Source organism: Bos javanicus, chromosome 15 (genome assembly GCF_032452875.1).
Source record: "Bos javanicus breed banteng chromosome 15, ARS-OSU_banteng_1.0, whole genome shotgun sequence".
NCBI lineage: Eukaryota > Metazoa > Chordata > Mammalia > Artiodactyla > Bovidae > Bos > Bos javanicus.
The window spans coordinates 13,607,424-13,624,194 of NC_083882.1; positions in this window are offsets into that span (position 1 = coordinate 13,607,424).

Sequence of the window (16,771 nt, forward strand, 5' to 3'; positions counted from 1 at the left end):
CATGACCTAAATCAAATCCATTATGATTATACAGTGGAAGCAACAAATAGATTCAAGGGATTAGATCTGATAAACAGTGCCTAAAGAACCATGGACAGAGGTTCATGACATTGTATAGAAGGCAGGGATCAAGACCACCCCCAAGAAAAAGAAATGCAAAAGTGCAAAATGGCTATCTGAGAAGGCCTTACAAATAGCTGAGAAAAGAAGAGAAGTAAAAGGCAAAGGAGAAAAGAAAAGATGTACCCATATGAATGCAGAGTTCCAATGAATAGCAAGGAGAGCTAAGAAAGCCTTCCTCAGAGATCAGCGCAAAGAAATAGAGGAAACAACAAAATGGGAAAGACTAGAGATTAGAGACCAAAGGAACATTTCATGCAGAGATTGTCACAATAAAGGACAGACATTTGCTGCTAGGAGATCAAATCAGTCAATCCTAAAGAAAATTAGCCCTGAATATTCACAACAGAGGATGCAGTGGGTGGATGGCATCACCGAGCCAATGGACATGAGTTTGAGGAAGTTCCAGGAACTGGTGATGGACAGGGAAGCCTGGTGTGGTGCAGTCCATATGGTCGCAAAGAGTCAGACATGACTGAGCAAGTAAACTGAACCAAAGTTTCACATTAAAGAGCAGAACCATGTTCGAACATTTCTCACATTATGGCTACTCTTTCCTCTATAGCATAATGCTTCTCTTATTTTTGATGATGTGGACAGATAATATAAGTTGAGATATGGCAAACTCTTGCAAACATCATAATAAACTTTCTCATTTCCTAAAAATGATTTTACTAGTTGAGCAATTAAATGCTTGTTAAATAGTATATTGATTTGGTGTTATGGAAAAGACAAAGCATGAAGAGTGATGTCCTGATTAAGTATTAGTAGGTTTTCCACTTGAGCAAAAATGGCATTGACTATGTCTCTAAATCCTGTGAGTCACTATGATTAAAACTGCAGAATAAGAAATGGAGATATAAAGAATAATGTACCATAAAGGAATTTGTAGGGACAGGTGAGTTTTATGGACTATAGCCCACCAGGCTCCTCTGGGCCATGGGGATTCTCCAGGCAAGAATATTGGAGTGGGCTCCCACGCCTTCTTCCATGGGATCTTCTCAACCCATGGATCAAACCCACAGTCTGTTACATCTCCTGCATTTGCAGTTGGGTTCTTTACCAGTAGTAGTGTCACCTAGGAAGCACTATATATATATTGAAGTCACCTCATGGTTTTCTATTAATAGTTTCTAACCCTAACACTGTTATAGTTTCTATCCAGCCCAGTACTGTTCATTTATAGTCATTGCCCTATGTTCTATTTTTTTGTTTGCTTTGTTTTATGGCTGGGTCACATTGCTTATGGGATCTTAGTTCCACAACCAGAGCATGAACCTGGGCCATGGGTAGTGAAGGCACCAAGTCCTAACCACTTGTCCAAAAGGGAAGTCTCTGATTTTTTCAATATACTGCTTCACAATATATTTTTTGGTTTCTATGGAAAAATCATCAGTATGTGTTATGCCTCAGGAGTTTACTAAAGCTGCTACTTATTTGTTTTAGACCCTTAATGCCAACCTGAGAAATTTAACCTTATCTTGAAACTCTTATCCAGTATGTAGATGACCTTCTCTGCTCATGTGATTTTTAACAGCTTGCTTATCACATTCAGTGACTACTCCAAGTCTCTGCCCATAAGGTCACTAAAGACAAAGCAATTACGCAGTCTTCCAGTGCATTACCTAGGACTTGATATCTCCCCGGAAGAGAATATTTATCCCATAAACAACACCATCATCAAGTTCCTATCCCTGAGACCAAAAGACAACTCCAAGGGTTAAAAGGATTAGTCAGCTACTGAAAGGTTGCCACTCTGAGCTGTGAACGATGCCAGGATTCTTAGCCCCTGGAGGAGAGGAATTTGATCTGGGGCCAGTGACGAGGCTTGACTGCACAGAGGTTTTGTTTAATAAAGTTTTATTAATGTATAAAAGAAATATAGAAAGCTTCTGACATAGACATCAGAAGTAGGCAGAAAGAGTACCCCCCTGCAACTTTATAGCAAGAAGTTATATATCTATTATGGAGAAGGAGATGGCAACCCACTCCAGTGTTCTTGCCTAGAGAATCCCAGGGACCGGGGAGCCTGGTGGGCTGCCATCTCTGGGGTCGCACAGAGTCAGACACGACTGAAGCGACTTAGCAGCATATATCTATTAGCAAGCTGCTAATTAGAGAAAGGAAATGTCTCAAAACTGAGAGTGGCAGCAGGCCCCTCACTGACAACATGCATTTTGAGACAGTACTGGCACAAGGTGAGTCATCCTGGACCATGAAACAATTGACGTGAATCTTGAAGAAAGGCAGATTTCCAAACAAATACATAGCTTCATTAAAATAGCTTAAGAGAAACATTTCCATAAGAAAAATGCATTGGTTAGCTCAAGGTTTGAGAAAAGTTAAGTTCAGGAGGAACCAGGTGTTGTCATGGCAACGCAGAATTTTAAAAGAAACCTCCTTTTAATTTTGTATAGAGAAGAGAAAAAAAATGTTTGACACTTTTGGTTTGTTTCCTCCTGCCCATTAAAAGAGAGGAAAAGGCGTCTGACACCTGCAGCCTATTTCCCTGCTTGGGGACCCCTAGCCTTCCTGTCTGTTACCCTCTCACTATCAGAATTAGATCCCTGACTTTTCCGCTATCATTTCCCATTTATTTATACACCACGATTACGAGTTCATCTCCAAATCTCTTAATTAGATCTCTTCTCCCAAGTCTGAATTTCAAAACCTCACCTCCATAACTTTTTATCTTCCGACTGTTGGGTTCCCCAATTATTCATTCAGTTCAGTTCAGTCGCTGAGTCGTGTCCAACTCTTTGTAACCCCATGAATCGCAGCACGCCAGGCCTCTCTGTGCATCACCAACTCCCGGAGTTCACTCAGACTCATGTCCATCGAGTCGGTGATGCCATCCAGCCATCTCATCCTCTGTCGTCCCCTTCTCCTCCTGTCCCCAATCCCTGCCAGCATCAAGATCTTTTCCAGTGAGTCAACTCTTCGCATGAGGTGGCCAAAGTATTGGAGTTTCAGCTTTAGCTCCAATGAACACTCAGGACTGATCTCCTTTAGAATGGACTGGTTGGATCTCCTTGCAGTCCAAGGGACTCTCAAGAGTCTTCTCCAACACCACAGTTCAAAAGCATCAATTCTTCATCACTCAGCTTTCTTCACAGTCCAACTCTCACATCCATACATGACCACAGAAAAAACCATAGCCTTGACTAGATGGACCTTTGTTGGCAAAGTAATATCTCTGCTTTTCAATATGCTATCTAGGTTGGTCATAACTTTCCTTCCAAGGAGTAAGCATCTTTTAATTTCATGGCTACAATCACCATCTGCAGCGATTTTGGAGCCAAAAAAAACAAAGTCTGACACTGTTTCCACTGTTTCCCCATCTATTTCCCATGAAGTGATGGGACCAGATGCCATGATCTTCGTTTTCTGAATGTTGAGCTTTAAGCCAACTTTTTCACTCTCCACTTTCACTTTCGTCAAGAAGTTTTTTAGTTCCTCTTCACTTTCTGCCATAAGGGTGGTGTCATCTACATATCTGAGGTTATTGATATTTCTCCCGGCAATCTTGATTCCATCTTGTGCTTCTTCCAGCCCAGCATTTCTCATCATGTACTCTGCATATATGTTAAACAAGACATCATTACTCTTTTGCTTTTCTATGTACAAAGGTTGCTTTATGAATTTTCACCCAAAAATACAATGGAAGCCAAAGGCCTATTGGATACTTCAGCTAAACTTTAGATTTTATGGTGAGGGGATTTCCTCTTTCTTATACAAATTTGCCGCTGCTGCAAAACTAATTGAAGCCACTGTTGACTTAGTTCTGAGTCATTCACTCAATCTCTATGTACCCCATGCAATTCAGACCCTGCTACTTACCAAGACCACCCAACATTTTCTGCCTTCAACTCATATCCTATGAAATCCTGCTGCTCTCTCTCTTGTACCACTATTCAGCACTATCTAGACCTCCATCCAACTAGCCTTCTATCCCTCCTACCTGAGGAGCAAGCTCATAACTGCACCATCATCAAGCAGTCTATAATTCCTCTTTATCCAAACCTCACTGAAACTCCTCTCAAAGCCCTATTGCCACCTTCTTTGCATATGCTACCTACCTCAGACACACAAATGGAAATTTTCAATAAAGATATTCTATCACAGATTTTCAACAAACCACTGTTCAAACACCTAAGGTTAATTCAGTCAAGTTGCTGAATTCATAGCCCTCACCAATCTTGTATACTAGCACAAGATAAGACAGTTAATATTTACACAAGTAGCAGATATGCTTTCCATGTTGTACATGATTTTGGTATGATATAGAAATGAGAATTGTTCATGACAGCTAAAAAACACTCAACAAAAACAGAACTCAAGTAGCTAACCTATTAGAAACCTCACTACTACCCACTATCAAAACTAAAGCTAGACAAAGTTCAGTATAGGCAAAGACTCTTGAAAATCCTTTGGACTGCAAGGAGATCAAACCAGTCAATCCTAAAGGAAATCAACCTTGAATATTCATTGGAAGGACTGATGCTGAAGCTGAAGCTCTAATACTTTGGCCACCTGATGCAAAGAGTGACTCATTAGAAAAGACCATGATGCTGGGAAAGATTGAAGACAGGAGGAGAAGGAGGCGACAGAAGAGGAGCAGTTGGACAGCATCACTGACTCAATGGACATGAGTTTAAGCAAGCTCTGGGAGCTGGTGAATGACGGGGAAGCCTGGCATGCTGCAGTCCATGGGGTCGCAAAGAGTCGGACTCGACTTTGCAACTGAACAACAAAACTAAAGCTCACATTAGCCAGTCTCTCAACACTAAAGAAACCTCTTGGATGACAAATACACTAAGAGAAATGCTTCACAAGAAAATTCTTTCTCAATCATCTGAATACTTCCCCTTGATCACTCTTCTTTAGAGATATAAACTTATATTGATAATTAAATAGCCTATTGGACCACTACTTACACCTGAGGCTAAAAGTCTATTGGAAACAAGCTGAATATTTTATCCACTCAGATGAGCTTTGGAGACACCAAAATGCCACTTGTCTCTCCTTGAACATGTCTGAAATTTAGTCCATAGCCACAGCAAATCCCACAGTAAAGAAAAATCTTAAAAGATCTTCTACACATATAGTGGTGTGGACTCTTCTACCCTCGTATTGTACAGGTAACTTCAACATTCCCCATTTGCTAGGAAAACAATCCTGGTAAAAAGCTAAAGATAAAACAAGGGTGAGAATTGACTGTCTTGTCCTTTTTTCTTTGGCAATGGATGTTATTCAATTCCCAAAGTCCCATAGGTACAAATATGTTCTAATAGTTGTCTGAATGTTTTCAGCTGGTTGGAAGTTTTCTCTACAAATAGGCTGTTGCCACTGATATGGCTACCCTGTTAGTGAAGTAAAGAATCTGCTTGCAGTGCAGGAGACCTGGGTTCGACCCCTGGGTTGGGAAGATCCCCTGGAGAAGGAAATGGCAAACCTCTCCAGAATTCTTTCCTTGAAAATCCCATGGACAGAGGAGTCTAGTGGGCTACAGTCCATGGGGTCGCAAAAGTCGACATGATTTAGCAGCTAAATACCACCACTGATATGGCTAAGTTGCTACTAAAAGAGAATTTTCCCTACTTGGGGAATACTGTTGTTTTTCCCTAGCAAAAGGAAAGCTTATTCTCTGGAAAGGTTATTAAGGATATTTAAAAAGTACTTCCACTGTCACAGAAACTCGAATCTCAAATTTCTAGAAAAATGTAATGGACCAGTGGTTCTCCAGGCATCCCAGGTGGCACTAGTGGTACAGAATCCCACTGCCAATGCCAGAGATGCAAGACATGTGGGTCCAATCCCTGGCTTGGGAAGATCCCCTGGAGTAGGAAATGACAACCCACTTCAGTATTCTTGCCTGGAGAACCCCATGGACAGAGGAGCCTGGCGGGCTACAGTCCATATGGCCACAAAGAGTCAGACACAAACAAGCGGCTGACCACACCAATTAGTGGTACTCTAAAACCCAGTTTCAGGACTTCTCTGGTGGTCTAGTGGTTAGGATTTAGTGCTTTTACTGCCATGGTCCTGGGTTCAATCCCTGGTTGGGGAACTAATATCCTCCAAACTGCATGCACAGTCAAATAAATAAATAAAACTCAGTTTCAAACTCTTTGAGGAACTAAATCTGTCTTGACCCAAAGTCTTACCTTTAGCCCTAATGATCCTTTAATCCTCCCACTGCCCAGTCAGTTTTAACTATCCCCTTATGAAATAATTATCAGCAAGCCAATTAGGATCCCTTATTCCTCATGGATTTTGAGAGACATTAATCCAATACGATAGGCTTAATTACTTCCAAGGTATCATTAAATGGACACATATTTATCACCATCAGTCAAGTCTGCCCTTCCCCAAATATACGATAACAGCCCTGACATCATCTTCAGGTCAGAGACCTAGTACTCTGGAAGATACCAGTAAAAGACCAATCTCGAATCCAGGTGGAAGAAGCATTACACTATTCTCCTGAGCACCAATGGCAAAGTGAAACTACAAACAGTTCAATTTGGGGTCATGTTGCATAACTGAAAAATACAGGGGGAGTTGGTGATGGACAGGGAGGCCTGGCGTGCTGCAATTCATGGGGTCGCAAAGAGTCGGACACGACTGAGCGACTGATGTGATCTGACCTGACCTGATTATGAACAGAAATCCACAGAAATAAACAACCCTAAACTAAGGCTCTTTCAAGAGCTTCTAGAAGAAATTGACAACATGAAGTATACTTATTTTCTGTGAAACTGGGGCCAAACAGATGCCATCACAAAGTGGTCAGCTTCCACTTGCAGGTGTTAGAATAAGGTTCTATAGGATTCTCTCACTAGATCCTCCATGAATCTCTTTTGTCCTCTCATCACATTCTTGAGGTATAGTTCATCATAAAATGCATGCTTTTAAAGTGACATCCAATCCACTGGCTTTTAGTATAACCACAAGTTTGTACAACAATCACAGCTATTTAATTCAAGAATATTTTCATCACCTTAAAAAGAAACTTTATTCTCATTAACAGTACTTTTGATTTTTTCCTCTCCCAGCCTCTGGCGACCCCCAATCTACTTTCGGTCTCTATGGATTTGTATATTCTGAACATTATATAAATGAAATTATACAATTTGTGAGTGTTTGCTTCTGGTGTCTTTTACTCAGCTTTATGTTTGCAAGGTCCACCTACATAGTAGCATGAATTGGTACTTTGTCCATTTTTATGGGTAAATAATATTCCATTCCATGGATATACCAAATTTTGTTTACCCATTCATCGGTTTTAGGCATTTGGATTGTTTCCATTTTGAAGCTATGCTATTAATGATAATGCTGCTATGAAAATTTGTTTATAAGTTACATGTAAGCATACATTTCATTTCACTTGGATATATACCTGGTGTGGCACTGCTGGATCAAATGGTAATTCCAAGTTTGATCGTTTGAAGATCTGCCAAACTGTGGAAAATAGAGATTCCACTCTCAAAGGGCCCATGCAAAAAGCTCACATGCTCCAGAACATGGGGTAGAAAATGGAATTCAAAAGGATCCTGGGTCAGACCCACCTGCTGATCTTGGAGAGGCAAGAGGCAAAACCTGGTTAATACCTTTTTCTGGCCCACCCACTTGCCTTTTGGCACCAATAGTTGGACATCTCAGTCAGTTCAGTCAGTTCAGTTACTTAGTTATGTCTGACTTTTGCGACCCCATGGACTGCAGCACTTCAGGCTTCCCAGTCCATCATCAACTTCCAGAGCCTACTTAAACTCGTGTCCATCACGTCGGTGATGCCATCCAACCATCTCATCCTCTGTCATCCCCTTCTCCTCCTGCCTTCAATCTTTCCCAGCATCAGGGTCTTTTCCAATTAGTCAGTTCTTTGCATCAGGTGGCCAAAGTACTGGAGTTTCAGCTTCAGCATCACTCCTTCCAATGAATATTCAGAACTAATTTCCTTTAGGATGGACTGGTTGGATCTCCTTGCAGTCCAAGGGACTCTCAAGAGTCTTCTGCAACACCACAGTTCAGGAGCATCAATTCTTTGGTGCTTAGCTTTCTTTATAGTCCAACTCTCACATCCATGCATGACTACTGGAAAAACCAAAGCTTTGACTAGATGGACATTTGTTGACAAAGCAATGTCTCTGCTTTTTAATATGCTGTCTAGTTTGGTCATAGCATTTCTTCCATGGAGCAAGCGTCTTTTAATTGCATGACTGCAGTCACCATCTGCAGTGATTTTGGAGCCTAAAGAAATAAAGTCTCTCACTGTTTGCATTGTTTCCCCATCTATTTGCCATGAAGTGATGGGATGGGATGCCATGATCTTGGTTTTCTGAATGTTGAATTTTAAATCAACGTTTTCACTCTCCTCTTTCACTTTCATGAAGAGGCTCTTTAGTTCTTCTTCACTTTCTGCCATAAGGGTGGTATCATCTGCACATCTGGGGTTATTAATATTTCTCCCAGCAATCTTGATTCCAGCTTGTGCTTCATCCAGCCCAGCATTTCACATGATGTATAATTTAAATAAGTTAACTTTTACATTTAACTGCATTAACTATTTAACTGCATATAAATTAAATAAGCAGGGGTGACGATATACAGCCTTGACATACTCCTTTCCTGATTTGGAACCAGTCTGTTGTTCCATGTTCTGTTCTGTTGCTTCTTCACCTGCATACAGATTTCTTGGAAGGCAAATCATGTGGTCTGATATTCCCATCTCTCTAAGAATTTTCCACAGTTTCTTGTGATCCACACAGTCAAAGGCTTTGGCGTAATCAACTCAGGCTAAGCCAAGCAACTAGCCAAGTGGGAATACAATCCCAATGGCCTTCAAATAAAAATGTTCTAGGAACTCATTCCAGTGTAGGATCCCTGGGCCAGAGAGCCTGATGTGGGGGGTCAGACTCCTTGCTTCTTGGGGAAGACGTGTGCAATTGCAATTATCTCCCAATCTGTGGGTCATCCACCCAGTATGAGTGTTAACTATACTGCTTCTCTGCCCCTCCAAACCATCTTGTTGCGATTCTCTTTACATCTTTAGTTGTAGAAGACCTTTCTTACTAGAAATCAGTCTTTCTCATCAATATTTGATTTGTGAATAGGTGTACTTCTGGTGTGCCCATAGGAGGAGATGACCTCAGGGTCTTCCCACTCAACCATATTGGCCACATACACACCCTCCCCATACTGTTCCTTTTACTCTGGACTTGAAGACACCCTTAAAAGGAAAGCCCATTGCTTTGGAGAACCTGATGGCTGCATGCAACCACACTTGGGGTGACATGGTACCCAGAGCAACTGGAGTATGTACTGTAGTATGACCCACTCCAGAAGTGGCTTCCATGCCCCATTAAAGGAAATAATCATTACAGTGGACAACATCACACACACACACACAAAATCATTGGCCTTCTCCCTTAATAACTTCAAGAGATTCAATTACAAACTCCACAACCAACCAGTACTTCAAATGATGCTGGGCACCAGAGGGAAGATATACCCTGTGGTCAGAAGCAATTGTTGCATGTTTGTTCCAAAAATTCCTCTGACCTCCACATCATACACCAGAACATTTGAGATTGTAACCAATAAATTTATTGCATTGCCACCACAGTCATTATATTATTAAGGGCCCTTTCCACATCAATTTCCCAGGAGTCACTAAAATGGTTGCCAGCTTGCTGCAAGTCTTGATTTTATTCCTCCCTATAACCTCTAATGATCTTTTTCTGCTTCTTTTAATAGCATGTGGGTGTGCTAAGTCTTTTTAGTCATGTCTGACTCTTTGTCACCCTATGGACCACAGCCTGTCAGGCTCCTCTGTCCATGGGATTCTTCAGGCAAGAAGTGGAGTGGGTTGCCATGCCCTCCTCCAGGGGATCTTCCCGACCAGGGACCAAACCCGTTTCTCTTACGTCTCCTGCATTGGCAGGCGTGTTCTTTACCACTAGCACCACTTAGGCAGCCCCTTCTTTTAATAGGTACAGTCCTAATGAAATACTTTGCCTCCAGAATGTTTTTTTGAATTACAGACAGATGTCAGAGCATAAGAGATGCTTCAGCTACTTCTCCAAGAACAATCCAGTACGAAACTGCTGACTATATGGACTATATCACCTATTGTTGACCCAAAACCCTAAGATTATTTTAAAACAGTGTTTGTCTTGAGTAGGAGTTGGGACTGACATGGAGTAATGGTCGTGCCCTCTTTTGCTTGAACCTGTTGTAAAGGACTGACTCAGACATTCCAACTATCTATATTTCATCTTACAACTGATTAGCTAGATTACAGCTAGATAACACAGAGAAAAATATTTTCTTTTCAGATAACTAAGTCTTCCTTTTCTTGCAAAACAACCCCAAATATAAGTCATCCCATCTGCCACTTTTTTATCTCTCCTCTTAAAACTTAAGGCAATACCACTTGTTGAGACACTCTGAATTGGAGTATTCCCCTTATTGAAGTAATCTGAACAAATCAATTTTCTTACTTGTTCAGTTTTTATTTTGATAGTAATCATTTAGAAAATCTTATCAATATAGTCAATGTGAGCAATTATGGCTAAGAATACCACTTTCTTACCTCAACCCAAGTATAGCAACACAAGGCATTTGCTCAGAGAAAGAGCAAACTCACATTATGACCTCATGAAACCCATGATAATAGGACACTACTAAGGTGTGCCGCTAAGATGGCACTATGTAAAGGACCCAGGAATATTGAAATGCTGCCTTGACCCCCTCATTCCCCTTTCTCCAAAATCTCCAGTGGAGAAGCAAGCAACCTGGAGTAGGAAACAGCAACCTGCTCCAATATTCTCACCTAGAAAAATTCCTTGGACAGAGGAACCTGGTAGGCTACAGTCCATGGGGGTCACAAAAATCAGACACAAGTGAGCACACATGCAAGCCAAGCAAAGCAGAAAGCTATGTCATTATCAGAAGAATGTATAGCCAATACATTATTGTAAAACTCCAGTACTTTGACTATCTAGAAAAATCATTTTCCCTAAGTAAAATAGCATTGTCAAAATACACCATAAAGTTGCTCTATTTTGGCCTCCAAAGTCTAAACTTTTAAATCCCCAATCTAGTGGGACATTCAAGCATCAATCAGTGGAAGAAAGAGAATGATTATTTCAAACCTTATGTTTAACTCAGACAGATCTTTCAAAAAATTTGGTGTAACAAGATCAATACTCCTCTTTATGAGACATGAAGGAAAGAAAAGGAAGGCAAATAGGATCCTTAGTTTCTTCATGTCAAAGCCAGCAGTGGGCAAGAAACGGATATCTTTTCATGTTTATTTGGCTGTGTCGTGTCTTAGCTGATGGCACACAGGATCTTCCCTGTGGGAGGTGGGCTTCTCTCTAGTTGTGGCGCCCAAGTGCAGGATCAATAGTTGCTGCACAAGGGCTTAGTTGCCTAGCTGCATGTGGGATCTTCATTCCCCAACCAAGGATTGATCCCATGCCACCTGCATCGAAAGGCAGATTCTTAACCACTGGACCACTAGTGAAGGCCCAGGAATAACTCTTAAAGATGGAACAGGAACGACTTCTACCCCTGAGCTTTTACTGTCTCTGTCTGTTAAGTGGCTGAAGTTAGCAGGAGACTCAGAAGACCTCAGCAGGGGTAAAGAATCTGCCGCAGTGCAGGGCTGCAGCAGGAGCCATGGGTTCACTCCCTGGTGGGGAAGATCCCCTAGACAATGAATGTCTACCCACTTCAGTATTATTGCCATGGACAGAGGAGCCTGGCAGGCTAGTCAGACATGACTTAATGACTAAACAACAATAAAATGCAGTGGAGGATTTCAAAGTCTCATTATAAGCTATATTATTTTTGCTTAGAGATTATTAAAAGTTATCCTACTTGATTGAGTTTTATTAAATGCCTGCATTCCTTATAATTGTTTTTACTGTTCAGCTTTTTAAAGTTTTTTCATATTAATGATGTATTATGTGTTCCTTGTAATACAATCATTAATATGAAAAAATTTACATTAATGGAATTTGCTGGACTTTGAAGTCAGAGTTATCTTTTTAGCCCTAGAAATCCCAAAGAATCAAATATTAATATCCCTCCACTCTTGAAACAGAATTGGGAAAAGAAAGAGGAAGACACTCTTAAATTTTCCTCCACCACAAGAGCAACCTAAAGTCTAAGCTCACAAGAAAGTTTGCAGCAACAGGCTCTTAAAGACTGTTTCTAATTCAAACAGCAATAAAACAAGCTTAAAGTCCAATGCATGACTTTAAGTATGATGAGATGATAGAGAATTTAAAAAAAGGATTTAAGCAGAAAAAGAAAAAAGTGCCTTAGCTCCTGAGGCAGTAATAAATTTTTCTTTGCAGATGAAAGACGATACCTTACAAATAAATCTATCACATTTCAAGTGCTAGTCATAAAGCAAAGCAAAAATGCCCAAAAGGAAAAAACAAGAAAATGACCTCTGTGCTGATGGAAAAAAAAATATTTTCTCAAAAGTCTTCACTCCCATTCAATACAAAGTGGAGAAATAGTATCCTCTAACCATCTACAGTGGACTATTTAGGCTCATACCTTCACTAAATGAATCAGATACAAAGCAAAAAGCAGACTGCAACCCTTAAGTGGAAATCTACTATTATATTTCAAAAGTATATTGTAATAGAATATTTTCGGTTCTATTGATATCTAAATAGTATATAGGTGGTCTGCCTATACATATATTTTCTATCTCTTCCAAGAGGAAGTGAAATATCCTTTATACAGGCAGGTGATTCCCTTACTCTTCTTTATTTCTTAGGAACACTTCAAGCCTACCCTTTGCCATCTGACTGCATACACACAACTCATTTAAACATTATACACCCACCCACACACACACATACAGACGTGTGTGTATATATATGTGAATATATATATATAATATTCTAATGTTTATATCGTAACATTGAAAATTGGGTTTCCCAAGTATCTCATTGTCAAAGAATCCACCTGCCAATGCAGGAGACACAGGAGAGGCAGGTTCAATCCCTGGGTCCCAAAGATCCCCTGTAGGAGGGCATGGGAAACAACTCCAGTATTCTTGCCTAATCCCCATGGACAGAGGAGCCTGGCAGGCCACAGTCCATGGGATCACAAAGAGTCAGACACAACTGAATACATAAGAACATTAAAAATTAGATAGACATTATATAATATCTATGTAATCTTTATAATGACTATAGATATTATATGGGGCTGCCCAGGTGGTGCTGGTGGTAAGGAATCCACCTGCCAATGCAGGAGTCATGGGATACCCAAGTTCGATCGCTGGGTTGGGAAGATCCCCTGGAGGAGAAAATAGAACCCACTCCAGTATTCTTGCCTGTAAAATTCCATGGACAGAGGAGCCTGGTGGACTATAGTCCAGGGGGTTGTAATGACACGGACAACTCTAAAGTGACTTAGCACACAAGCATAGATATTATCTGTTATAATATCTATATCTATATAATACATATCTGGCTCCCAGGTTCTTGCCAGAAAATATAACCCTGAGTTATGAGCTATTTCAGAGCAGATCAGATTAGATCAGTCACTCAGTCGTTTCCAACTCTTTGCGACCCCATGAATCGCAGCACGCCAGGCCTCCCTGTTTATCACCAACTCCCGGAGTTCACTCAGACTCACATCCATCGAGTCAGTGATGCCATCCAGCCATCTCATCCTCTGTCGTCCCCTTCTCTTCCTGCCCCCCAATCCCTCCCAGCATCAGAGTCTATTCCAATGGTCAACTCCTCGCAGGAGGTGGCCAAAGTACTGGAGTTTTAGCTTTAGCATCAGTCCTTCCACAGAAATCCCAGGGCTGATCTCATTCAGAATGGACTGGTTGGATCTCCTTGCAGTCCAAGGGACTCTCAAGAGTCTTCTCCAACACCACAGTTCAAAAGCATCAATTCTTTGGCGCTCAGCCTTCTTCACAGTCCAACTCTCACATTTATACATGACCACAGGTAAAACCATAGCCTTGACTAGACGAGCCTTTGTTGGAAAAGTAATGTCTCTGCTTTTCAATATGCTATCTAGGTTGGTCATAACTTTCCTTCCAAGGAGTAAGCGTCTTTTACTTTCATGGCTGCAGTCACCATCTGTAGTGATTTTGGAGCCCAGAAAAATAAAGTCTGACACTGTTTCCACTGTTTCCCCATCTATTTCCCATGAAGTGATGGGACCAGATGCCATGATCTTCGTTTTCTGAATGTTGAGCTTTAAGCCAACTTTTTCACTCTCCACTTTCACTTTCATCAGGAGGCTTTTTAGTTCCTCTTCACTTTCTGCCATAAGGGTGGTGTCATCTACATATCTGAGGTTATTGATATTTCTCCCGGTAATCTTGATTGCAGCTTGTGTTTCTTCGAGTCCAGCGTTTCCCATGATGTACTCTGCATATAAGTTAAATAAACAGGGTGACAATTACAGCCTTGACATACTCCTTTTCCTATTTGGAACCAGTCTGTTTTTCCATGTCCAGTTCTGACTCTTGCTTCCTGACCTGCATACAAATTTCTCAAGAGGCAGATCAGGTGGTCTGGTATTCCCATCTCTTTCAGAATTTTCCACAGTTTATTGTGATCCACATAGTCAAAGGCTTTGGCATAGTCAATAAAGCAGAAATAGATGTTTTTCTGGAACTCTCTTGCTTTTTCCATGATCCAGTGGATATTGGCAATTTGATCTCTGGTTGATCTCTGGTTCCTCTGTCTTTTCTAAAACCAGCTTGAACATCAGGAAGTTGATGGTTCACATATTGCTGAAGTCTGGCTTGGAGAATTTTGAGCATTACTTTACTAGCATGTGAGATGAGTGCAATTGTGCAGTAGTTTGAGCATTCTTTGGCATTGCCTTTCTTTGGGATTGGAATGAAAACTGACCCTTTCCAGTCCTGTGGCCACTGCTGAGTTTCCCCAATTTGCTGGCATATTGAGCGCAACACTTTCACAGCATCATCTTTCAGGATTCGGAATAGCTCAACTGGAATTCCATCACCTCCACTAGCTTTGTTCGTAGTGATGCTTTCTAAGGCCCACTTGACTTCACATTCCAGGATGTCTGGCTCTAGGTCAGTGATCACACCATCATGATTATCTGGGTCATGAAGATCTTTTTTGTACAGTTCTTCTGTATATTCTTGCCATCTCTTCTTAATATCTTCTGCTTCTGTTAGGTCCATACCATTTCTGTCCTTTATTGAGCTCATCTTTGCATGAAATGTTCCTTTGGTATCTCTGATTTTCTTGAAGAGATCCCTAATCTTTCCCATTCTGTTGTTTTCCTCTATTTCTTTGCATTGATTGCTGAGGAAGGCTTTCTTATGTCTTCTTGCTATTCTTTGGAACTCTTAACCCTCGTCAAAAGCCCAATTGCCAGACATACTATTTACGGGTGATGTTCTGAAGGATAGGCAGTCTATCCACTACTTCATGTCTTCCAAATTAACACTGAACATTAATACTCTTGTTCAAGTCTTGAGAATATGTACCACATTCTGATGCAGCAGTCCATCAATGAACTACTGTAACAAGTCGAGCTTCTTCCTTGTATCTTTGGACAATTTAAATAAACAGCTCACTCTGAGATAGTTTTGCATACATCAAGGACAGGAAGAGCGATGCTTCTCTAATAAAGTGATTGGCTTTAACTCATGGATACTCTAAAACTTGTAAGTGATTTCATCTCCATCTTTGTTTAACTTGGTATATCTTAGAGGCAACTTTGCATCTCAGTTTTAGCAACTGCACAGACATATACACCAATCTGTGCTAATCTAACCCAAGGGTTCATTGTGTTCCTCCTGATTTGATTCCCTTTGACCTCATGCCCTTCAATTACCTTTCATTGTAAGATGCAGCAAACTCTAAAAATAGAGTTGTTATTATTAGTCTATCCTCATTTGAATGATACATGGAATAGTAATGAAAGAAGCTTCCCAAAATATAATTAAGGTTTATGGAAATATTCAGAAATACAACTGATAAATTATCATTACTTCTATTTTCAGTTTTACCCTTTCATTAGCCAAACATCCAGTTAACTCTGATAATACTACATTGTTTTAATGTCAATGTTCTTGTGCAATTTGTATTTCAATATATTGAGAATAAAGTTTGCATCTTGAACAGTACTAAAAATATTGCTTTCCTGGTGATGTAGCTAATGAGCCACCAAAAAACCATGTCTGTACCTAGGAAAGGCATTAAATAACAGTGGATAGAATCAGATGATAAATTGCTATATTTTGACATCTAAAGGATTATTTTCAATTATTTTTCTGGGACAATTAGGCTTATTCAAATTCCATAATGGGTTGTGTCAGTCATCATCATACATAAAATACTTTAAGGATGTACAGTAAGCTTCTTTCTCTTCATATAAATATCTTAGGACCTATGATTACACCTCATTAAACTCTGGCACCATAATTTGGAGATCCCATTTATAATATTTAGTCTAAATTTATACTAAATAAATAAAGTGTATTATCTCTCTAAAGCATTCATGAACTTGTTGTCTACAGAAGAATATTTTAAATTGCATAAATTAGATAGGATTGCAAGCATAGTACAAGAAGTTGAAAAAATAAATGACAAGAAGTTTTGCTTTTCTCAAC